Source organism: Peromyscus leucopus, chromosome 4 (genome assembly GCF_004664715.2).
Source record: "Peromyscus leucopus breed LL Stock chromosome 4, UCI_PerLeu_2.1, whole genome shotgun sequence".
Classification (NCBI taxonomy): Eukaryota; Metazoa; Chordata; class Mammalia; order Rodentia; family Cricetidae; genus Peromyscus; species Peromyscus leucopus.
The window spans coordinates 87,171,440-87,197,144 of record NC_051066.1 but is presented as its reverse complement, the minus strand read 5'-3'; the positions used below and the strand labels follow the sequence as shown (position 1 = coordinate 87,197,144).

The 25,705-nt window shown below is 41.3% G+C and overlaps 2 protein-coding genes across 2 annotated transcripts in view; one reads left to right on the top strand and one right to left on the bottom strand.

The window, feature by feature from the left end:
* Window positions 1-25,705, bottom strand: part of Aven (apoptosis and caspase activation inhibitor) — a 137,505-nt gene that overhangs the window by 70,974 nt on the left and 40,826 nt on the right.
* Chrm5 (cholinergic receptor muscarinic 5) overlaps window positions 17,457-25,705 on the top strand; it is a 62,470-nt gene continuing 54,221 nt past the window's right edge. The window contains exon 1 of the mRNA XM_028857253.2: window positions 17,457-18,201. The gene's annotated coding sequence lies outside the window, so the exon portion shown is untranslated. The remainder of the gene's footprint in view (window positions 18,202-25,705) is intronic.

The following is a 25,705-nucleotide window of genomic DNA, read 5'->3' as shown; positions in this document are numbered from 1 at the left end:
TCTACATTAAGGCCATAGGAAAAATGTCTTCAGCCTTAAATAAATTTTTATTATTAGGCTAGTTCCAATTAGGAGGGAAAGGGTACCTATCTTGAAGTCACCCTAAAACAAGGCTCACAGTAAAGAGTTGAAGACGGCAGGAACAATTACTTCCTGTTCTAGAACCATGGCTATCATCGGGGCAACACATCTAGTCAAGAAAAAAGTTTTAAGAACTAATTTTGAAGGGGAAAAAAAAGTTCTTGTGTAGGAGAGAACTTAACAGAGTTAAAGTTTAAAACAAAAACAGGATCTTCACTGAGAAAGCTGCTTCTGTTCCCCAGAGAAGTCAATCTCAACTCCATCTACAAAGCTGGCTGAGATCAAGGCCAAACATTAATATCCTAAATGCCTGCCACACACAACTCAGCTTCTTCACCATGAAGCACAGCTCAAGAGCTCAGCTCTCCATCCAATTTCTACAGCAATCGCCAGATTACTCAGGGTTTACATGGCGAAGTAACCAAAGACATATGCTCAGTGCAATTCCGTCTGACTTTGCTGAAGAAGTCTCTAGAGACGTGGCTGCGCAGATAACAGCAGCTCACAAAGGAGGGGGAGAACAGTGCCATTTTCGATTAACAACATAACCCACTTTCCACATGAAACAAAAAAATGCCTGGGCTGATGGCATGCACCTGTGGCCTCAGCTGCTTAGGCGACTGAGCAGGGTCACTTGAGCCCAAGAATTGGGCATTTTAGAAACCTCGTGTCTTAAGAGCAGCACTGTAGTGCATGTCTCTAATCCCAGCACTGTAGTGCATGTCTCTAATCCCAGCACTGTAGTGCATGTCTCTAATCCCAGCACTCAGGAGGCTGAGGCAGAAGGACGGTCATAAATCCCAGGCCAGCAGGAAAGAAAGTCCATCATCTAAAAGCTTTTGTTGTTGTTGCTGTTGTTTGTTTTTACTTTAAATAAACAAATTGGGGTTGGGGGTGTAGTTCACAGTACTTTCTGCCAGTAAGTAATCCCAGCACTTGGGGGGTGGAGGGGGGGAGAATCAAAAGGTCAAGGTCATTTACCAGGAAGTTAAGACCACCCTGGGCTATATGAGATCCTGCATGAAGTGGGGAGGAAGAGGAGGTGAGAGAGGAGAGGGGGAGAAAGGAGAAGGGAAGAGAGAGGGAAAGGTAGAAAAACAAATCATCTGTTTCAGAGGTACAGATGTAGGAAGTTGATAAAGGCAAAGCATGGCATCTTGTAAACCATTCCCCTATCAGAGGTGACTCTAAGGCCCACATGCTGGAAGGTTTGGATAGACGCTTGTCCATAATTGGTAACACCTGCACTATTTACTGGCTAGAAGGAAATTAGGGCTTATTCACTGCAATCTCAGTTTTTCTTCCCCTTCTGACTCAGACACTGACACAGTCAATAGCAAAAAGAAATCACAATAACCTCTGAAAAGATGTGAAATTGCAGAAATGACGAAGGAGCAGTAAGTTAACTCTTTAAAAATGGTTCCTCAAACAGCATAAAGTAAAAAGTTGAGATGAAATGTGCATAAGCTTTTAAAATAACATTTTGCCTAATCTCTGAGATGGGTAAACTAGATGTGGAAATAAAAGTTTCCATCTGAGGATGAAAGAAAATAATGTGAATTAAAAAATTAGTCAGTTGGTACCTATATTAAATACACATCAAAACATTATCAAAAGACATCTACATACACCCAAAACACCAAGTTTGGTAGGAGGCTGAGGTCAAATTAGAAGTGGTCAGGGGGTTGAGCTTGGAGATTTCACAAAACAATGGGCCACACTAGGCTCAGAGTCCCTCTGTTTGCCTGCAGATTAGGATGTAAAGGTCTCAGATACAGTGCCTGTGTGCGGCCATTCTCCCTGCCATGATGATATGGACTAAACCTCTGCAACTGGAAGCAAGCCTCAGTTAGATGCTTTCTTTTTTAAGAGTTGCCATGGTCATGGTGTCTCTTCAGAGCAATAGAACAGTGACTGAGACACTTTCCCTCAGGACTTTGTCAAGGCTCCTCTCTCCCTGGGACTCAGCCTCTCAACACTGCTCTCCCCACAGGACTCTCCAGGCTCTCTCTTGCCTCTGGCACTAACTTCACACAGCTCATTCTCTAGCCCACCCCAACTGTCTCTGGCATGCCCCTGCCATGCCATCCTTTAACCCCAACTTTTTCCTCTTCTACTATACACTCAAAGACTCAAGACTTCTTAAACTCCATGGGAACTCCTGTCCCTAATTACCACTTCAGGGAGTGGCTGGTCCGCCTGTATACACATCCCTGTGTTTCAATTAAAAAAAAAAAAAACAAAAACTTGGTTCTTTCTTTTAAGACACTGTCCAATATACCAAAGAATTCCAACACATTACCTATTCATACAATCTAACTTTTCAAGAATTACTTTCTCTTCTACCATATCAGAAAAGAAAAACTGGGTAAGGGGCTCATGAGTGGCATTTCCTGGTAGACTTCACACCCAACGTCCTAACAAATGTCCTAAGGTAACCATGTCAACCCTGGGTGGACTATCCACCTGGCTCTGCCTACTTGACACACATGCCTCACTCCTAACCTGACTGATCCAGGTGTGAAAAATGTCTCTCTCAAGGCTGGAAAGTATGATAAAATCCAGGAAATCATTCACAGGGCTAAAAAGAAACCCAGCGGCCTTTATGAGCTAATCTGCAGCCGTCCCTCTTAAATTTAGGTCTCAACACGGAAGCAGGAAAGTACTATCTACATACCACTTTACCTCCCACTCTTCTTCAGATAATACGAAAAGCTCAGAAAGCAGGAGGATGACCTTCAAGCCCTCAAAAGGACCCATTAAAATGGCCTTCAAGGTCTTTAACAATGGAGGAAGAATCAAAACAGCAAAAGCGAAAAGGGGATCAGGCAAAAGAGCAACTGCTGTCCAGGACAACAGATGACTCTTTCTTCAGTGACAACAGACAGCGGCTGGGGCCCTTCTACAAAGCTACTCAAACTCTCGTTCTCTTCTAAGACCTTGTCCAAGGTACAAGCAACATCAGACACACTGGAAAGTAGACTTCTCTCAAACTTGTGAGAGGGATCAAGCAAATATTTGCAACCCTAACTCAGAGTTCATGTTATGGTGACCCCTATAGGCTTGTGGCCCAAGTAGGGAGATCAGCCACACCTTCCTAGCTATCTAGTTCCTTCCCTAAACTACCAAAACTTATACCACATAGCAGCCCTGAGATAGGGGATGACAACAGGATTAGCTTCCTGAATCAGGGCTAAACCCAGAGATACCTCCTCCTCTCTAAGCTCTGAGACTCTTCCCATCCTTTCTACATATAAAGGTAAGGAACTTCCTTTGTTCTGGGGGTTGCCATAGCTCTATCACAGCTTCCTCCAGGAGCCACTGGCTGAGGCATTTCATCTGAAATCCATCTCAAGGCATCCCTCAGTTGAACCTTGAATGACTCTTTATTATTTGAAATTGTCCACAAGAGGCTTGACAAAAAAGAAAACCAAAGCATACCTCAAGGACACACACAGCTCCCTGAGAATCCCAACAGCAGTGTTAGAAAATTCAGATCTGAACCAGACCGATAATGACTCATCGCAACAAACATCTTCTGGGTGGGGCTGACTGGCCAAAAGGGTATACATACTCTGTGACACACACACCACAGGTCCCAATGCCACCAGAGTGAAGAGGCATTGGAAAGACGAGGATCCGGGTGGGTTTTTGTTTGTTTTGTTTTTAATTAATTTGAGGGGCAAGTTCTTTTGGGAGGGATGCAACAGGGGTGAGGGGTGGGTATGGAGGGACTGGGAGGTGAGTGGGATCAGGATTCGTGATGTAAAATTCCCAAAGAATCAATAAAAAATTAAGTTATTTAAAAAGAGAGAGAGAGAGAGAGAGAGAGAGAGAAAACTCAGATCTTTCCAACTGCTTCCAACTTCTACAAATTCAATTCTTTTGAGATAAGCAATACCTCAGCTATCCGTGCCAATGTCTTTGCAAGCTTGTATCTAGAGAGTCATTGAAGGGGCAGTAGACAGTGTGAAGTGCTTACAGATCTCACTCACTGGAGTGAAAACCATTTTGGACAGGGCCTGCTGGTAAGAATTCAGTACAAAGATGCCTGCTTTTCAGACACTGTGGAGAACATCACTTACCCAACTCCGCAGCAATTTTTGTTTTGTTGTTATTTGTTAATATATTTCAGAAAAACACTAACAGGTCTATGTTGGTCAGCACCTATATTACTCTACTACATATTCCTTTCTGCTTAAGATTTTGACTTAGTGACTCAAAATGGACACTGAAATAATCTATGGGGGGAAAAATCTAGATCACAACCAAACTGTGAGAAGTAAAATGTACATCACGTTATCTTTCTAGTTTGAGCATATAATTAAGTTCTTGGTCAGGAATGTGGGCAAACAGGAATCTCATTAAACATTTGCAGACCTATTGGCCCCTAGTGTTTAAATCTGAAGTCATAATACACAGTGTTTAGGATGCTAATGCCTGGAGCACAAGGTATCTTCAGCGGTCATCTGATCCAGCCTCTTCTTTCAACTTTTAATGAGTCTAAAAATGATAGCGACTTCATTTTCAACAACACTGTGCATCTTACAATTCGGAGAGTAAAGGGAGCAATTTAGCAGAAATAATGAAAAGGAGTTAGAAAAATAAGAGGAGGAAATAAATAATGAAAGAACTATTTTCAATTTCATGTACTATTTGCTTTTTGAAAGTCAAACACTAGTTTGATACATCTCTCACCTACTCAGTAAATTTATACTATTTATTTCTTATAACTATTTATTTGTTAATCACAAGGAGATAGGGAGGAGTGGGCAGAGCACCCCACCTTTGTCCCAAGCATTCAGTGCCCTTAAAGGAATCTAGGAACAGTAATAAGCACCAAAATCAAGAGATACATTTCAATTTTTTCAGTACCTACAAATATGTTCTCTAAAAATTTAGTTTGTGATAACCAATGGTTTTATGTCAACTTGACACAAACTAAAGTCATCTGAGAGGAGGGAGCCTTAATTAAGAAAATGCCTCATAAGATAGAGTTGTAAAGCAGGCCTGTAGGGCATTTTCTTAATTACTGACTGATGGGGGAGGGTCCAGCTCATTGTGGGTGGGGTCATCCCTGGGCTGGTGGTCCTGGTTTCTATAAGGAAGCAGGCTGAGCAAGCTATGAGGAGCAAGCCAGTGAGCAGCACCCACCATGACCTCTGCATCAGCTCCTGCCTCCAGGTTCCTGCCCTCACTGCTTTTGATGATGAACTGTTATGTCGAAGTGTAAGTGAAATAAACCCTTTCCTCCCCAAGTTGCTTTGGTCACAGTGTTTCATCACAGCAATAATAACTTTAAAACGATTAGCATTTATTGGATGCACTGATTTTTCACTTAGTCCTTTTAACTGCTTTCTTAAACAGAAAACAGAGAGATGCCGCATTCCATGTGACCCTGGAGAAGCATTACTAAGTGACACCCTTGAGCTACTGGCTTCCGTAGGCCTGTCCGCCTCCAGGTGACTAGCATTTTCAGTGACGTGTCTGGTCTTCCTGCTTCTCCTTTTGCAGTTTCACTCCTGGATGCTGTCCATGTGCACGCCCCTGCTTTACCCTGCCTGCCCTGTTCTGAAGGCTGAACTGCCCTCTTCCCCAACACCCGGCATTGTATCCTCTCCAGCACGGTGTCTCATCAAACTTTCAGACTAGTCACTGAAAGTAGGTATTTAGGTCTAATTAGTTTCCTTCCTTTCCTTTCCTTTTTTTAAAATTTCTAACAGTGAATAGGCTGAGCATCTTTTAATGGTGTTTAAGATCTATTTGTATTTACTTTCTGTGAACAATCTACCCAAAAACCGTTGTCATTTGTTTAATTTGTTTAATAACACGGGGTCTTGTAATATAAACCAGGCTGGCCCAAATTCACTATGTAGGCCAAGCTGGGCTCAAAAGCACAAGTAATTCTCCTGCCTCAGCTTCTAGAATACTGGAACCACACCCAAGGTTATTAAAACCCATCAATGCATCCAAAGTTAGTCATCTTCCTCTTTGAGAACCATCACCACACGCCTGCACAGAGTCCTCTGTCCTGCTCTGGCTTGGGTTGGTTTTGCCCTACAGGAATCCTTAATTTTTATACAACCAAATTTAATAGTCTTTTCTGTGATAGCTTCTGCACCATGGGTCATATTTTAAAATCCTTTCCCCATTCTGACATTATAAGAATTTGAGTGTGATTTGCTTCTGTTTTCCGTTAAACTTTGACACCTGCAGACTTACCCTGTTACACAATATGTAGTCTGAATAGCACCTTCCTTTCCTCAGATGGCAGCTTCACCTGGGCCAATCCCAACAATCTGAAATAATCTGAGGTTTTGCTTTTAGATTTTTGCTCTGATTCTCTGATGCTTAGAATTTTCAGATAAACTAAGATTAAGAATAGTTTAGACTGCAAATGCTCCCTTCTATTTTCTATTGTAAGGACTTACTTATGAGCTCTATAAGAGACTAACACAGTAAACATTCTTTGAAAGAATCATGAACTTCATTTCCTTCTGTCTCAGCACAGACTTCAGCTCTCAGAATCTGCTAGAGTATCACTGTGAGTAAACGTCTACATCCCAAGGGCAACGCTGCCTTGTCCTCCACAACAGGTCTTTCTTCTTTAATAAAAGTCCTTCAGTCTGGTCAGCAATTAGGATCTTCAGTGGAGTGAGTGAAAATTTAATCTCAGTTAAACTCTTCACATACATCAATGTGGAAAATGATTGGGGGCTCATTATAAAATTGAGTACAAATCTACCCTATGACTCAAATTCTACTCCTAGGTATTTTACTCAAGAGAAGAACTATTTTACATATGGGCTTGCATATTAAGATTCTGGAAGGTTTTTTGGTTTTGTGGGGTTTTTGTTTTTTGTTTTTCAAGTCTTCAAGATGGAGTTTCTCTGTATATCTCTGGCTGTCTTGAAATTTGCTTTGTAGACCAGGCTGGCCTCGAACTCAAAGATCTGCTTGCCTCTGCCTCCCAGGTACTAGGATTAAAGGCATGTGTCACCACCACTTGGCTCTGGGAGTTTTATAACATCCCCAAACTGAATCTAAAACAAATTTCTGTCAGTAAGAGAACTACTAGATATAGATTATGCTATGGTCATGTGATAGAATACAACTCAGAAGTAAAGGGATAAAATAATCTGTTCTGGGTGAATCTCAGAATCACTGTATTGCATAGGAAAGGCCAGACAAAAGCATGGTGTAACTCCAGTTGAATACAGCAGTTATCAACCTGTGGGTCTCGACTCATTTGGGGGCTACATATCAAGTATCCTGCATATCAGATATTTACATTACAATTCATAACATTAGTAAAATTACAATTATGAAGTAGCAATAGTTAGGGGTCACCACAAATAAGGAACTGTATTAAAGTAAAAGGTCACAGCGTTAGAAAGGTGGAGAAGCACTGACATTCAGGAATAGCCAGGCTACTCACAATAGCAGAAATCAGAACCATGGTTGCCTAGGGAAGGAAGCAGAGGAAAGAGGATCTTTCCAGAATGAGGTGCTATGGAATAATCCTCTTGTACACTGTAAAGATTTGTCACTCGAATTAGTTTAATAAAACACTGATTGGCCAGTAGCCAGTCAGGAAGTGTAGGTGGGCGACCCATCTGAGAATGATGGGATGAGAGAGGAGCAGTCATCAGCCAGATGAAGGAGTTGGACACAAATAGGATAGAGGTAAAAGCCACAGACCTCCGGGTAGCACATAGATTAATAAAATGGGTTAAGTTCCACTTCTAAAGTGTGTTCTCGCCGGGCGGTGGTGGCGCACGCCTTTAATCCCAGCACTCAGGAGGCAGAGCCAGGCAGATCTCTGTGAGTTCGAGGCCAGCCTGGGCTACCAAGTGAGTTCCAGGAAAGGCGCAAAGCTACACAGAGAAACCCTGTCTCGAGAAAGTGTTCTCAGAACCAGCAGCACCTGGGCACTAACTCTGAAACAGGAATTCCCAGCCCCACCCCGATCCCCAGCAACTGGGGAGTTCTTGCAGAAACAGCTTATGGAGCCATGCAGGTGTTTCTGATACTGGGTAAAAGTTGAGAACCACTATTTAACCTGTTTATGCAAGTGATTATACACTTGTATACAAACTGCCAATACTTACCAAAACATTAACTGAAGGTCTACACACCTTATGTGGAAATTGTACCTCAATTTTTAAATTCTGGAATATATTTTTAAAATATTTAACTCAAATTTGCCCTCCTTACCTTGATAAATAGAAAAATCACCCACCTGGCAGCTTGGGTAAGAACTCCAGGGGCTGGAGAGATGGTTCATCAGTCAAAAGAGCTTACTGTTCTTGCAGAGGACCCAGGTTCTAGTCCCAGCACCCACACGGCAGCACATAAACATCTGTAACTCCAGTTCCAGTAGATCTGATGCCATCTCCTGACTTGTGAGGTCTCTTGAATGCACACAGTACAAATACATACACACAGACACATAAAATAATAAAAGAAAACTCCTCTGTTGGTTGATGTCCCTCACTTGCTGGATACATCAATCATCAGATCTGGTAAACTGACTTCTCAAGTGCTCCTCCCTCCCCTCCACAGCTGACCCTCAATCTCCCTCTAATTCAATAGACTCCTCTGCCTTTCACCTGGTCTAGGGCAAAGTCATCCATTTGTCTTCCAATTCCCTAATTTGCCAGAGCTATTTTCCATGACATGGATAAGCCAAAAGCCTTGTTATTTAAATTGCTTGCTCCCTCAAGCACCTTAATGAGGCACCAAAAACTTTAGTGACTATAGCAATAAGAAAGTCTATAAGAGGCCAAAGCCAAAAAGCAGAATCCTGCCCTCCGCTCTCTGACAGACCTCAGCTGCATGGAGCTTGACCCAGTGACTTGGGATGCCCTCTACTAACAGTTGAGCCTAACTCCTAACGGTCCCTGGTGCCTCACCCACACAGCCAGCCTCAGGGAGGACAAGTGCACTGTAAAACTTGCTACCTCAGGATAATAAGCTGTCCCCTCTTGGACTCTATTCAAATACAACTTCTTACATATGGCCCAAGAGACAAGGTCAGATAACTGAAGTGCTATACAAGTACGGGGATGGACACACATGCACACGTGTACACACACACACACACAGCTGCCTCTCATACATGCAGTTCTCTGAGAATTTGCCCACCATATTTCTATCCACAGTGTCTATTCTTGACTAAAATTTATACCGGTGCTGGCCTGGTTAGGACTTTTTCACTCATGCCGTGGATTCATCCTCCCAGAATTTTTTCTTGTTTTTACATCCTAACCAAACAAAGGACAAAGGTTTTTTGGGGTTGGGTGGGAGGGATATTCTGAATTGGGAGGACTACACCTTAAGGAAAGAGAAAAGGACAGAGTGGTGGAACACATGAGACAAGAAAACTGAAGGGGAAAGGTAGGAGACAAACAAGAGGTGGGCAGAGGGAGTTTAAGACACCAAGTTAAATGGGGTGTGTGTGTGTGTGTGTGTGTGTGTGTGTGTGAAAATGCCATAATGAAACTCATTACTTTGTATGTGAACAATAGAAAATATAAATTGCCTTTACAAAATAAACCAGTGACAATCAGCTTCGGCCTTTTTCTACTTATGTGATATTCCTTATATTTCTGTGAATTATATCATTTACTTATGAAAACAAATATATATTCACAAAAGCACAATGCTAGACATCAAACTCACGGACCTTTTTCAATAAGGGGTGGCTGATGGTTTTGGACATTTAACTGAGTAAAAACCAAATCAGTGGATGGATGGAATTGTTTTGTCACATCTGTGAATGTGATGCTGAATTTTAAAACCCGGAAAACTGCACTGGACACAACCTTAACCACAGCAGCAAACGTGCCACCCTTATCAGGTTGTTATGGCAACTGGGCTACTTGGGCTGAGAAGAGAGAGTGGATTTTTTTGTCTGAGAAAGATCTTGTTGCTGGCTGCTATTAGAAATACTAAAGAATGTTTAAATATAGATCTCAGAACATGAGGAAGCCCCCAAGAGATTTCCCATTTCCTCATTAACATGTATGTCAGTTGGTGTTGTAATTATTCAGGTATTGGTTTAGAAAGCCGAATTATTGAGGTATCATGGGTGTAATTTCCCTGCCATTTCGAGGAGACACAATCTGCCAAGAAAGGGAATCAATCAATGGCCCTCGACAGCTGCGACCTATGAACCACAACAATGAGCAGCATGGCAAGATATCCCCAGAGATGCAATAGCAGTGGTAACCAACAGATGTCTAGTAGTCTAATTAAGGTCAACTACCCAGGGCTGGAGAGGTTAGAGAACTTACTACCACCGCTTTACTAGAGCAGTACAACTCCTAACTGCATTTCTTTTTTCTCTGTGTAGTTTTGGTGCCTGTCCTGGAGCTTACTCTGTAGACCAGGCTGGCCTCGAACTCACAGAGCTCCACCTGGCTCTGCCTCCCGAGTGCTGAGATTATAGGTGTGTGCCACCACCACCCAGCCTCCTAAATGCATTTTAAAACTCACTCTTATACCCACAGATAAGTGTAGCTCTCACCTCGAATTAAAAACAGCTCCTCGCTGGGCGGTGGTGGCGCACGCCTTTAATCCCAGCACTTGGGAGGCAGAGCCAGGTGGATCTCTGTGAGTTCGAGGCCAGCCTGGTCTCCAAAGCGAGTTCCAGGAAAGGCGCAAAGCTACACAGAGAAACCCTGTCTCAAAAAAACCAAAAAAAAAAAAAAAAACAAAACAGCTCCTCTTTGAAGCAGAGACCATTGTAGAAAACCAGAGCTGGTCAGCATGCAGAGATCACCAATCATTGGATGTCCAGCCCCAGTGGATACATTCACAGCACAACTCCTCCACCTAAAGCTCAGGAGCCATAGTGGGGAAGGGAGCAGAAAGACACTAAGAGATGGAGGAACAAGAACTCCGATTTCTTAATGCACCACAAGACTCAGAGATCCTTTACGGTATTAAGTCCAGCACTCGGGAGGCAGAGGCAGGTGGATCTTTGTGAGTTCGAGGCCAGCCTGGTGTACAAAGTGAGTTCCAGGACAGCCAGGGCTATACAGAGAAATCCTGCTGTGGGATGTTTTGTATGCTAAATGTGTTGCTCTGATTGGTTAATAATAACACTGATTGGCCAGTAGCCAGGCAGGAAGTATAGGCGGGACAAGCAGAGAAGAGAATTCGGGGAACAGGAAGGCTGAGTCAGAGAGACGCTGCCAGTCGCCGCCATGACAAGCGAGATGAAAGGTACTGGTAAGCCACAAGCCACGTGGCAACTTATAGACTAATAGAAATGGGTTAATTTAAGATATAAGAACTAGATAACAAGAAGCCTGCTGCAGCCATACAGTTTGTAAGCAATATAAGTCTCTGTGTGTTTGCTTAGTTGGGTCTGAGCGGCTGCAGGACTGGCGGGTGACAGAGATTTGTCCTGACCCTGGGCCAGGGAGGACTGCAGAAAACTCTAGCTACAAAATCCTGTCTTGAAAAACAAATTAAGACACCCAGTCCCCCAGTTTGAAGCCTTGCTGTATCCCCCTTTGTCCTGCATACCCTGGTAATGATTATTTCTACTTACTCATGATGATACTAAAGTATCTATTTGTGTCTTCTACCCAAGCCATCTCTAATGGCTTTATGTAATACTACCTAATCTTGGGGCTAGTCTCTCTTTTACTCTTCAAATATTTCACAAAATTTATTAAATGGAGTGTCCCAACTCCTGAAGGATCACCAATACTGTTCTAAGGTCTGCACTATTGGAAGCATGCCCATCTGTCCTTATGTTTCACACATGTATATGTTACATACTGTTTGAATCATATTAAACATGTTGAGTCCTTCAAGCATTTTTTTATGATGAAAACTTTCCAAGTCTCCTCTTATGGTTTACTGAAATGCATGGTACATTAATCAATAGTTATACTACCATGCAATAGCACAACAGACCTTATTGCTCCTACAGAACTGTCACTGCCTACTGATCAATCCTTCCCCATCTTTCCCAACACCCTGCTCTCCCCAGCCTGTAGTAACTACCATTCTACTCTCAACTGCTTTTAGAGTCCTCATAGGTAAGGTCACATAATAGTTGTCTCTGTGTGGCTTATTTCATTTTACATAATAATCTTAGGTCCAGCCGTATTGCCACAAATGATAGAATTTCATTTTTTTTTAATTTTTTGGTTTTTTGAGACAGGGTTTCTCTGTGTAGTTTTGGTGCCTGTCCTGGAACTTTCTCTGTAGCCCCAGGCTGGCCTCTAACTCAGAGATCCTCCTAGCTCTGCCTCCCAAGTGCTGGGATTAAAGGCGTGTGCTACCAGTGCTCAGCCAAATTTCATTCTTAACAGCTAAATAGTAGCCCATTTGGTATATTGTACAGTGATTTTATGTGTTTAGAAATAGATTCATCATTTAGATGAATCTAATGAATTTAATCATTAACTTTTAAATTTTTCTATGGAACCTCTGCTACAAGAAACTTCTACTAAACCCTTTGCTGATTGCTTTCTAAAGTCATCCTTAAACTTGTTTGGAACCACTAATTACAATTTAGTTCAAAATATTTACCCATATAAAAATTCTTATGAAACAGTGTGATGATTAAGTTGATACTAACTGCACCAAGTTTGGGCCTTCCTACTGAAATATGTAGCCCTGAAGAGAACAGGTTATGCACCCACATGAGAAAGGATAGATCCCAGCATCTACTGTGTGAAATGGGGAGAAAGAAGTACATTTTCTCTACAGTGCCTTCCAGAAGTAATAATATATTACATTCCATTGCAATGATGACAACTGCTGGTACCTATAAACACTTGCCCCATACATGACAGTCGTTATACTCGGTGCTTTTCATGGGTCACTAAGAGTACTTTGAAAAGCGCACTACTTTAAGGCACATTTCGATTTCAAAGACCATGAGACCAGAGATTCAAGTGAGACAAAGGCCCAAACAACAAATTCTCTAGAATAAAGCAGCAAACCTTTTTGAGGCCTACTCACAGAAGGGGTGTGTGTGTGTTATAGAGATTCCCTAAAGATTAGACACATACACAAACGCCAGAGTCCACTCAAACAGCCCAGCAAAGAACGGCTCCTGGCTGATAAAGAGGCAGAGTCCCAGCACCGGAGGCCAGGAGTGACCTCACTGTGAATGAGTATCTAGAGACTATTCTAGGGTCTCTGACAAATGCAAATCTCAAGGACCTGGCAATCAGGATGCAAAGTGCATGCTGTGGTTGGGGTCACATGTGGTCCTATGAACATGTACCTACTAGGGCAGAGACCTCACTTTTTTTTAAAGCTATGCTCAGGCCACAGAACAATACTGGGATTTGAAACATAATACTTAGTAACTCTTAGTACCCAATGTCTCCTGGAGCGTATCCAGTCTGTACACTAGGCTGTAAAATCAGCTTCCTGAAGTGAGGTCTGGAGACCTCTAGTGGTTGTCTGCAGTTCACGGAAAGAAGAGGTTAAAGACAGGTCAAAGTCTGAAGCAGGAAACCAAGATGCAATGACAGAGGTATGCCTCAGGAAGTTTAGAAACACTTCTGAAATCTACATCTGAATATAAAAATACTCTCCATTTATTCAGATATGATCAATAGGAGGAAAGCAATTACTCCCTAATGGTCATCTTTACTATAAGGGTCACAGCTCCTAATAGCACCATGTTCACTTTTCACACTTAATGAAATTTAGCTGAATGAATCCCTAGCTCCATAGTTAAAGCACTTGCCAAATGACTGTGAGGGCCAGAGTTTGCATCCCCAGATCCTACATGATGGGAGGTGGTGTAGTAGCTACCTGTAATTCTAGCACTTGAAATAATGGTTTCCCAGAGTGATCTGGCTAGCTAGAACAGCAATACTGGCAAGCTCTGGGTTCACCTGATAGACCTGCCTCCATGAGTAAGGTAAGGAATGAGCAAAGAAAACATCCAGTAGCAACTCTGGGCCTCCATATGCACTCTCATACAAATTCATTTACACCCTTATGCACCTGTGCCGCAAACACAAATATACAACAGGAGTGCACACACTATACATACACACACACACACACACACACACACACGAGAAAAAGAGAAAATGATCCATGTAGGCATTATAAAATACACTATTTGGGCCGGGTGGTGGTGGCACGTGCCTTTAATCCCAGCACTCAGGAGGCAGAGCCAGGCAGATCTCTGTGAGTTCGAAGCCAGCCTGGTGTACAAAGTGAGATCCAGGACAGGCACCAAAACAACATTAAAAAAAAAAAAAAAAAAAACAGTATTTGAGGGACAATGAAGAAACAGAATATATGATTCTAGAAAGTTAAAAAAAAAGTAATGCTCCTTTGTAGATGCAAAATATAGAAGAAAGGAAGAAGCTGTCCTTCTCTCTAAATTTCCATTATATCCTCAAAGAGGGTCAACTCTCAACACTATCTGCAGGTCAGCTGGGGTTCCAGAGAATCTTCACATCTCATCTGGCAGAATGCTGGTCATGCTGGAGAAGAGCTTCTGCTTAAAAAGGTAACAGGTGTCTGGTGCATCCAAAACACTCCTCACTCCCAGTAAGGAATGGAAGGAGCCTGCTGGCCGCTGGAGCCATTGTCTCGATCATACCACAACCCAACTATGTACTATGAACTAAGTACAGCCTAGAAAGTAAAAATAAGTGTAGCTTTCTATAAACAAGATCAATACCAGGTATGCTTTATAGTCAACTTGACAAGATTTAGAATCACCATGGAAACAAAGCTCTGAGCATGTATATAAGGAATAATCTAAATAAGGTTAACTGGGGTAGGAAGACCCACCCTAAATATAAGTGGTTCCATTCCACAGACAAGGGTCCCAAACTGAGTGAAAAGGAGACAACCTCTTTTGGGTTGGGAACAGTCTAGGTCATCAAATGAATCAATGATTTTCTTCTAATTCCATTTATAGCTTTTGGGAGATCATGATTTGAAATAGAGTAGGATCTTAAACCTAAAGCATCCAGTTTATTATTACTGCTCCTTATGCAGCCTCTCTGTTCACCAATTAATCACATAAACTTCCCCAATAGGACAGATGCCTCCCTGATGCTGACTGGACATTATAAATGACAAGGATAATTACAGACCACTTAGAAAGAGGAAAGCGGCACTTTGGCTCATCTTTCAGTTTTATCTTAACTATATATTACCTATACATATTGGTAATATATATATTGGTCATAGTACTACCTCCTGGGCCTTCTATAAGTGACTGGCACATGCCTAAGTAATAAACACATACAACTTTTATTTAACAAGACAAGAGTCAAGGCATGATTGAGATCATGTAAAAATGCTACATAGTTACTAAGCCTTCACATCACAACAACAGAGTGAGGACGACCTTGGCAGTGTGTTACCTAGGATTTATGAGTACCTTCCAAGAGGGGCATTCCATAGCTGGAAGCCCTCAGCACTGGCTTTAAGCCCAGGCGGGCACGGGAAAACAATTTCCGTCCATGTTCTTTTAATGGTTCCCCATATTTCACCTTCTCATTTCTCAGTCATCCAGCCACTTAGGGAGATGAAGGGAGATGAGAGAAGAGATCTGAATGAGAATAAACCTCAGCAAAAGAGGCATAGCACACAGCTTTCTCAAACTTCATTCATGTTCTTGCATTCCTGGAAAAGCAGACAACCACATGCTGTCTAATTAGCAGCTGGGTGTGCACAGGTGTGGAAAGTAAAATTCACAGAGAAGAGCTCTAGACATGAGAAAGGTGTGTGGCGCCCTAGTTACTGGTCCTCATGAACACCATAGCCTCACTGGCTAGGTCTTTACCTCACAGAACTCTGTCCCATGCCAATGGTGAAATGTTGGAATATTCATTAAAGAAGTGTCTACTGTATTTGATAAGAAAACAAGCAAGGTAGTGTTACTCAGCAGCAACTATATTTGACTACATTTACCTAGCCCCTAAAATACTCTTGAAATATTGGGACAGGATCTTGAATTCTAGACAGAGTCAAGAACATCCCCAGAAAGCAATGAGCCAATCCAACCACAAGTTTTTAAAAGATTTATTTGTTGATTCTGTTTATCTGTGTCTGTGTGTGGGTATGTGTATATGAGTGCAGATACACAAGTGCAGGTGCACATGGTGACCAGAAGGTGTCAGGTCTCCTAGAACCAGAGTCCCAGGTGATTGTAAGCTGCCCAACATGGGTGCTGGCAACATGGGTGCTCAGGTCCTCTGTAAGAGCAATACACACTCTTAACCACTGAGCCATCTTCTCCATGCCCCCAAAATTATAATTCTTTTTAGTAGTACAGCATCAGTGTCAAGTAGAAAGGGATCAAGAAAGTACTAGAGATATTTTCTCTTGTATATTCATGCTCCAGATCAGCATGGAAGATATTATGAAATTAAAATTACTTCTTTCTCATATGTAGTTATATAATGCTTGCCAACTAAGTACAAGTGTACACTTTGAAGTCTCACTTGAGAAAACCTATGAAAAGAGAGAGCTTCTGAGAAACAAGGGACTTCAAGTAGAGTGGCTAGTCTGGATGACCACAGAGAACATCTGAAAGGGTTTGTGTAGTTTTAAACTGCATAGAGTTAAGCAGAAAAAAAAAATGAAATGAAATTTCATTTTAAGTATTTTAATAAAGAGAAAAATACCAGGAGTTACTGAATCACAGCAATGGGTCTAAAGGGAGTCTATTTGTCCAAGTTTGAAGTTTTCAACAATTAAAATTTTTAAAACATCCTAATGGCTAGTCATAGTCCTAAGGACTTCACTGGGAAATGGGTACAAGGTCCTTGCCAGATTTAACAAGTACAAAAAGTATGAAACTGGCATTTTTATATCTATACTTTATATAGCTGATGAGAATTTCATGTAGTTTAAGAAAAACTGGTTAAAGACTATTCACTACATTTTATACCAAGTGATTTGTAATGCTTTATTCCACATCAACAAAACATGTGTGCCCAAAGGATGTATAAAAACATGTTTGTCTTTTATTAAGGAAAAGAAAGCCTTTCCCTGTTACCGTTTTTAAAACTCACAGTGTATGCTTTCCTTCTAAGACCTCTGAAAAGTTCTCCTTCATTGGAGAAAACTGGACAGAACCTCTGTAACACTGCATGGCAAGGGCGGGAAATGTTTCCAGCCAAAAGGACAGACAGGAGAGATGCCATTCGGAAGACATCCGGGAACTGCATTTCAGCTACCTCTTGCTAAGCTAAGCTCTCTTTTTTTTTCCTTCCAAAAATACGTCATTTAACTGCCTGTCAAAATAACCCTTGCCTGGTCTACCTGATCACACTCCAGAGCTGCAGCCTCCTCTGGATTCCCTCCTCAGTGACAAGCTGCTCAGAGAGCACCTAGTGAACAGCACACGCCCTCTGCTCCTGTCTCTCTTCCTGCTAGGACGAATCGCAGTCCATGGAGAGAAGTAATTAATGGGTTCATTACGTATGAAAGCAGCATCCCACCACTTGGCTGTCTGGTTTGAACGGATCCTATCAGCGTTTCATTCATGTTCAGTGTCTGGGATGTGATAAAGCTGTTCTTCCTTTTGGATTTTTCCCTCACTACTCAGAAACCACTAGAGCAACGTGTTAACAGAAGCACTCAGGAAGAGAAGAAATTCTTCACCTCTGCAGACAGGAGGCTGAGGACGGAAAGTTGTTCAGGAGAAAGCCAAGAGAAGCAGAAGGTGCTAGAGAACAGCCGTACTTCTGGAACACACAACAACGTTAAAGCAGTGTGATTTGGAAACGTTTGCAATTCTGAATTACAGGTGAGCAGAACTTTTCCAGAGCAGAAAACATCTGCAGGAACAATCAGGATTTCTCACCACCGAGAGAGCCAATGAATTTTTAATAAGTTCTGAGCGCTGTGGTCAGATCAACTGCTGTTATCTGATAAAGCGCAAAATTCGTCCTCTGATTTCCATAATCCTATCCAAATGGAGTCTTTGCCTTGCTGTGAGCAGTTCTAACTAACACCAACCACGGGATTAGCGGGCCTCGGAGATGCTGCAAGAAGTAAGACAACTCGGGTGAAAGAGATCACCCCAGCACAGTGGAAGAGGCATTTCGAGAATGAGAGCTTAGCATTCCTCACTGCGCTTCAGCCAACTGCTGCCAGGTAAGACTCAATTTTATAACATTAATTCATAGCTTGGCTATTGGAATGAAACCTGCTACTGCAGTGGGTGAGCCAGGAGATCTGAATTTCATGTGGTTCTTTCTCCCTTAAGCTTTATGCAGATTGAAACCTTCTGAAGTAAACACCTGTTTCTACTTAGGCTGCACATTAGTCCCTCACAACTTGACAATAAAATAGCTTTCGAATCCCATTCATTTTTCACTGAATGATCCCACCTTTTGCTTCATTTTTTAAGAATTACAATTTTATTTAGTAACTTGAAAGCATAAGAAGAATCTAGAATGCTGCCTAAAAGGTACCCACAGAGGGTTCACCAAGCTTGCCAGGAAACTTGGGGGAAAGGAGGGATTCACAGGCATGGTTAGCAACATTTATGTCAATGTTTTTAAAAGGCTCAAAGACTGACTTTAATTCTTAGCAAAAACAAAAACGAACAAACAAACAAAAACCCTAAGTTGTGATGTCACTCTTATTCACACTGATGGAAACAACCTCTAATGGGGTGAATCTACCCCAATGATAGCAGGGATATTTCTGTAGCAGAGCAAATAAGGATATTTAAGAACAGAACAAAAAGAAGTCTGGCACATTAAAACCTCAAAAGTTTTCATCCAGCCTGATAATCCAAACTAAAATGCAAAGGACTAGTGAAGCCATGGGAGAATTTTAAAGGGTAGAGTGCCTTGTACCAACTCCCTAGCACTCACTCCAGAATGAGGCTTTTAAAGAGACTTTCCATGTAAAAATCACAGAAAGGAATCATCAACCGCCCTTCACCTGATGACATTTTAATTTCTTCCATAAAACTTCATTGTTATGAAGTCATTGTCTTAAGTTCAATTGAAAAGTCAGGTTCAAAAATCTTTGCTATTTCTATTAGTTTGGAAGGGTGGAGCTAAGAAAACAACAAATGCACACCACACCTAACTAAAGAAATTTGCTAAGCCAAGAAAAACTGTCCAAAGTTGTTATTCTAACAACAAATGTGAGCACTGGGGAGATGGCTGCTGGGCAGACAGACCACTTGCCTGCCTGTGCAGGCCTGAATTCCGTCCCCAGCACAAAGTAATAGGAAGGAGGAAAACTGCTCCATTTCACTGAACTCTTGGTTTTCAGTTTTTAACTGAGAGTGGGATACAGCACCCCTCTTTGACTCTTTCTAAGACACTGCATAGATAGTCTTAAATGTCACATACCTTTTGCATCTAAAGTCATTAAAGACTCTCACTTGTCATTTTCCAGTAACAAAGGCAAGCAGTAATTCCAGTACAGATAGTGGCCTGCCTGTCAACTACACCAATGTGTATGGGGGGGGACTATAAATTCCAAAGTTTCACTTATTATGTAACAGCCTAACTAAAGGGCTAGGTTTTTGCTTTTTTCCCAAATCCTAACAGTTGAGACTTACTTGATCGTTACAGGTTCTTTTCATCTGTTTCCACTTTGTTTTACAGATTGACATGCTTCAAAAAAAAAAACTAATTTTAAGTGAAAAATGCCAAATAATATTTCAAATCATAATTTAAAAATTTAGTTATCTAGAGAAAAAGGAAATTTACATCACTGTGCAGAATGGAAGGGGATGTAAAATAATGGCCCTGGTGTTTTACTTACTCACTGTTATGAGGAAGATTGATGTGCCACTTCTCGGGGACTTTGCTTCCTTCCATAGCTTAACCTCCAATGACAATAGATGGACAGACAGACACCAAATACCAACTCCTAAGTTAGTCTATGGCAGCATCAATGCCAGTGAACCTTCACTTTCTCTCCATTCAGAAAGCTACGTCATCCTCAGCAACAGCTTCCAAAAAAAACATAGTAATTCAGAACAATCTACAATTACCAATGTACTAAAAAGCTAAAAGCACTGTTATCTTTAGCATCTCATAGGTACAAATGGGTAGGGTTTATTTTTTATTATTTTATTTTATTATTTATTTATTTATTTTATTTTTTTGAGACAGGGTTTCTCTGTACAGCCCTGGCTGACCTGGAGCTCACTCTGTAGACCAGGCTAACCTCATTCAAGATCTGCCTGCCTCTGGGCATGTGCCACCATGCCCAGCGGGTTTAGTTCTTCAAATTGTTTGTGTGGGGTGCATGTGTGAGACAGAGACAGAGAACAGAGACACAGACAGAGAGAGTGGTGGGTGGTAGCAGGTGGGCCACCGTATATGGAGAGATCAGAGGAAACTGTGGAATTGTCTCCTTCTACCTTTATGGGGATTGAATCAAGTTGTTCAGTGAACCATCATCTAAAACCATGTAAGGGGTTTTTAAGTGAGTACCTTAAGATTGAGTTTATTCATGAGAATTTTCCTTAGTATCAGTAGATTTAACAATTCATGAGATTTTTGAATCTTGGCGAATAGTCAAAAACTACTAATTGTTTCCGTGAATCAATAAGATACAAGGCAAATGTTTTAACTATTGTATCCTTATTAGTGACATCTATTATGCTATATCTTAGATTCTGGTCATTTGTATAATCCAAACTTCCATTTATATCATCCTATAAGTTTCCTATTTAAAGTATAAGAAAAATAGGTGCATGGGTCAAAATAAAGCTCTTCCACCAAGTGTCTCTGCTATCATACCAGTCTTTAAAAGGAAGTCATTTTGCCTGAAATGACAAGCAACATAATTTTATTGTTATGTTTGTATGTTAAAATTAGAAATATATATAAAATTCACGTTAATGTATTAGCATTTATCTTATCAAGAAGCCCTATTTTAAGTGCTTTAAATATGTGTTTGCTTATGTACATTTGTGTAACTTATAAGTTTTTAATTTTTTGAAACAATTTTTTTAATGTAGTATAGTGGTGTGTACAGTGTTCTGCTTAATTCAATGGGTATTTCAGTAGGACTTCAGCAGGATTCTGTGTTGTGGTTCATTTTCTTTAAGAAGTGACTGAGTTTGAATAAAGATGTAACTCATCATGGACATTCTCCTCCTCTCCAGCTTGTTCCTGCTGGGAGAGAATGATCTTTGGTTTGTGACATCATGGTCTATGACTGGGGAATTGGCTGATATCAAATATGATTATACCCTTTCAGAGGAGCTAGATGCAGAAGAGCTGCAAGCATGCTCATTTCAAGTCACAGCACTGAGACACCAGGAAGATCTGTGGCAAGAGCTGGATTAGGAAAGAAAAAGGCTTTCACAGCACCTCTCACTTTTCAGCATCAACTACAAAGGATAAAAGTACCACTTTACGGCATGCCTCACTAATCATTTGAAACATTGTGGGGGATGTAAACATCATGTTACTTAATTTCACAGATGAGGAAAAAAACGAGATAGAGAAGAAAATTCCAGTAAGCAAGCAAGAGGCATTAGTAGAGCAAGAAAAAGAAGTGAGAAAAGAAGTCTCAGGTGCAAGACTGACCCCAGTACAATTGGGGACATCAAGGTTGCTCAAAAAAACTTGAGAAAAGCTGTCTCAGTACACCTCAAATGGGAAAGACAGGGCTCTCACTGAGAGAGTCCCAAGTATACATTCTCATGTGGAGCCCAGGGTAACTAGTGTGTGACATTCAAACTAATGTGGTAGCCTGGGAGTGAGAAGGGCCCAGTTAACACCCTTCTAAGAAAACAAGAATGTGTTAAGAGAGAATCTCCTTCATTAGTAAAAATACTGTGTTCCATAACATCCTTCAACATGAATTTGCAAAGAAAATATAAAAAGAATTCAGGAATTATAAGTCAGAGCTCAACACAGGAAGTGAAGACAGACGCTCCTCTTACCGACGCATGTACACATAGAGACCACCTTCCCTCTTGTCATCAGATTTGTCCGTAACTACAGTTAGCTTCCAATGACAGTGGCAGACAGATGAGTCTTCCACAAACACAGGTGTAGTTTCCCTTTACACTAATAGCAATTGTCCCAGCTCAAAACCCTAGTCATCTGTGATGGCCTCCTAGGTATAGAACATACACAAATATTACATACAAAGCAAAACATCTCTACACATGATTACAAGCCAACCTCATTGTTTATGGTAACCCCTTTTGCTTGAAATGACAGAATGTGGCAAGACTGTAAAAGCACTTATCTGCTTCTATGTGCTGATTAATTACACTGTATTATTGAACAGTTGGGCAATCCTGACATCCTCTATTTTTCACATAACATAAAATATTAGGGGCTGGAGAGATGGCTCAGAGGTTAATAGCACTGGCTGTTCTTCTAGAAGTCCCAAGTTCAATTCCCAGGAACCACATGGTGACACAACCATCTATAATTCGATCTGGTGCCCTCTTCTGGCATGTAGGCAGAATACTATATACATAATAAATAAATCTTTTTTAAAAATTAGTCAAATAACTCAAGAATCCAGATCAATCAGAAAATGCTTTTACAGTTCTCCTGTGCAATGTCATGCTGCTGCTGTCATCAGATCCCATGATGATCCTTCCTACTCATCACCATAGAAACATAGTATCAAATACTGAGCTCTTTGAACAACCAAGCAAGGAACAATGTCCAGTTCAGTTACTCTAATAAAAACCTTGAACTTTCTGGAACAATACTCCAAAGAGGCTCGCTGGTGTACAATTAAAGTCGTGGGTTTTTGGCACTCCTTTAGTACTTAATCTCTTAGTTCTCACATACTGTTATAAGGACAGTCTTCTATGGGTGGTCACTTCTGTAACACCTACAGAAAAGCCATTCATGGCTAGAAACTGCCTTAGCACTTGGATACTGCTTCTCCTCTAAGACTTTGTCAGGTCATCACTGAAAATGTATGTTTGTCTTATCTAGGAAACTCTGCATTACTTATGGGTGAGAGCCATAAGAATAATGATCATACCCATTGTCTATTTTCAAGTATGTTCAGAGATAGTTAATCAGTGGGTGTGCTCAATAAGTATGAAAATATATATTCCAGTAGTACATTCAAGAACAGTCTCAAACAAGCAGAAAAACAGAGGTCCTAAATATACGTCAGTTTCCTTCACTGGAGGAGGGCAAGTAGTTTACTTGGTATGATGGCCTTTTAGAGCACTTGTACTGAAATAAAAGCTATGTAGAAACCATACCCATTAAGAAAACTATGGTATTAGCAAATGAGCAAATATAATATAGCATATTTATCACTTATATTTCTGCTCTACTTGAAATATGGAAATCACATTTTCCACACTATGTTGAGATCCAGGAAATCAATAGTCTCAAAGGATTTCAATTGGTTTTGCTGTTAAAAGGTGATTACAGGAAACTGCGGGCAAACATTCTGCAAAGAAACTGAAGAGATAGGGCCTGGGGAGAAGGCTCCAGAGTACTGCTCTTTCAGAGGACCAGGGTTCCATACCCAGCACCCCCATGGTAGATTGCATCTCCGGATCCAGGGGATCTCCTGGCCTTCTAGGTCACCAGGTACACATGTAGTGCACAAACACATGCAGACGAAATACTCATACACATAAAATAAATGAAAAAAAAAATAAAACACAAAAACTGAAGAGATAGTGACATCAGCTATCGGATGGTGAGAGCAGAGAAAATTACATCCTCAAAATCTTACATTTATTTTCCTTTTCCCTTCAGCCCTTAGACTGTACTCAAGTATCTCAGACAAATCTTCCTGAGTTTGTGAGTCAGCCTCACCAGAACCTCAGGATTTCCCATCAGTTAAATAAATCTATGCCAACTGTCGTGGTTTCTGTACGAGCAGGGCAGTGGCAAAAGCCTGTGCTGTGATGGAAATGAAGGCAGGCATAGCTGGTATTGCTTTAGAACTCATCCTGGGTGCTACGGTGAGTTACCTGCAGTAAAGAAATGGATTAGATGTGTGGTCTTCACCACATCTAGAGTTCGATGTTTGTGTGCACAGCTTAAGATCTGGAATTTTCGTCATCCTATATCTAGCAGTTACAGTTCTTCAGGAAAGATCTTGGCTAAACTGTCGCTATGGAATGCACAGAAACCAGATCTCTGCGACAGAAAGGCCTGTGGGTCCCCCGCTTTTGCCGTCCCTCCCATGCTCTTCCGGGACACCTCCTAGAGTCTACACATTGTCATTGTTCTGCCACCTACAGGATTCACAAAGCCATGCTCCATTTTACACGTTTTTGATTCCAAACAGATACTGCCAAGGACCACTCCACAATTCCTCACGTGAGTCATGTGAATCAATAGTATTTACTAGCTAAGAGGATGCAGGCTGCAAACCAGCATTGCCCAGACATATAGAAGGCCACACGGTTGTTGCGTTGCCTCAACAATGATCAAGCAACCAAGACCTAGGATTCAAATTAAAGTTTATTTTAAACAGCTATAATTTGGGTTGGGTGAAATAGGCTGGAAGTAAATAAAATGAACAAGATCTCAGTAAATTATATCATGTGTAATCAGTAAGTCAAGCATAGAAACAAAACAGTGAAATTTTGCCATAAAATGTTTCAGAATGAAGTGTGAGACACCAAAAGAATGGTTGGAAATACCAATAAGGAGGACCCTTCCAAATACTCCTTCCTTAACGTTTTGCCAATCATTTTATCATCTTTAGCTGATTCCAGGCTATGGGCTCAGTAACTTAACTGACTATGAAAGCAAGAGAGAGTCTGAGTACTTAGACCTAAGCTTCAATGTAACTGAGTATCGTAGCATGTTATAGTAAATAAAATTCACTTTAAAAGGGGCAAATAAGTAATTCCAGAATGTGGGAAGCAGAGTCAGCCAGAGCTACATAGTGAGTAAGTGCTTGCCTCTGCACAGTACCCTGCATTTGGTCCCCAATACCTGCCACTACCACATCAGCAAGGCATGGTGGCCCACACCTGTAACCCCAGTACTAGGGACATACAAATTGAAGGATACGAAGTTCAAGGTTACCCTCAGCTGTAAAGCAAGCTCTAAGCCCCTGCACTATATGAGATACTGTCTCAAAAAAAAAAAAGAGCAGAAATCTGATCTCTATGCAAAAGAAAATTTTGATTATTATATTTGACCTATCAGTTATATGACAGTTTACTCATTTCTGCTCAGTAGCCTTCTCCAGGTCAACTCTGTTCGCTGAGGAGTTGTCCTAACTGGTATCAAATGAATCCTATTTTAAAACTAGTTACCTGGCTGGGGAGATGGTTCAGTCAGTAAAGTGCTTGCAGCCAAAATTTAAGTCAATCCCTACATTCACATTCAAAAAAAAAAAAAATGCCTGAAATGGTGGCGCACACTTGTGAGCCACTGAGGAGGCAGCAGAGGACGGTCCCGGGGGCTTACTGGCTAGACAACCTAGCTTAATCAGGGAGCTCCAGGCCATTGAGAGACCCTGTATCAAAATTAAGCAGACCACGCCCAAGTAACACCACCCAGGGCTGGCCTCTGGCCTCCACATGCAAGCACACAAATGTGCCTTAACATGTACATGAACACACAAACATGGTTACAGAGTAACCAATATTTTCTCCATTTCCCAAAAGATGTGTTTTAATATATGTTCTTGAGATTCTGCCGTATTTTATTTCGAA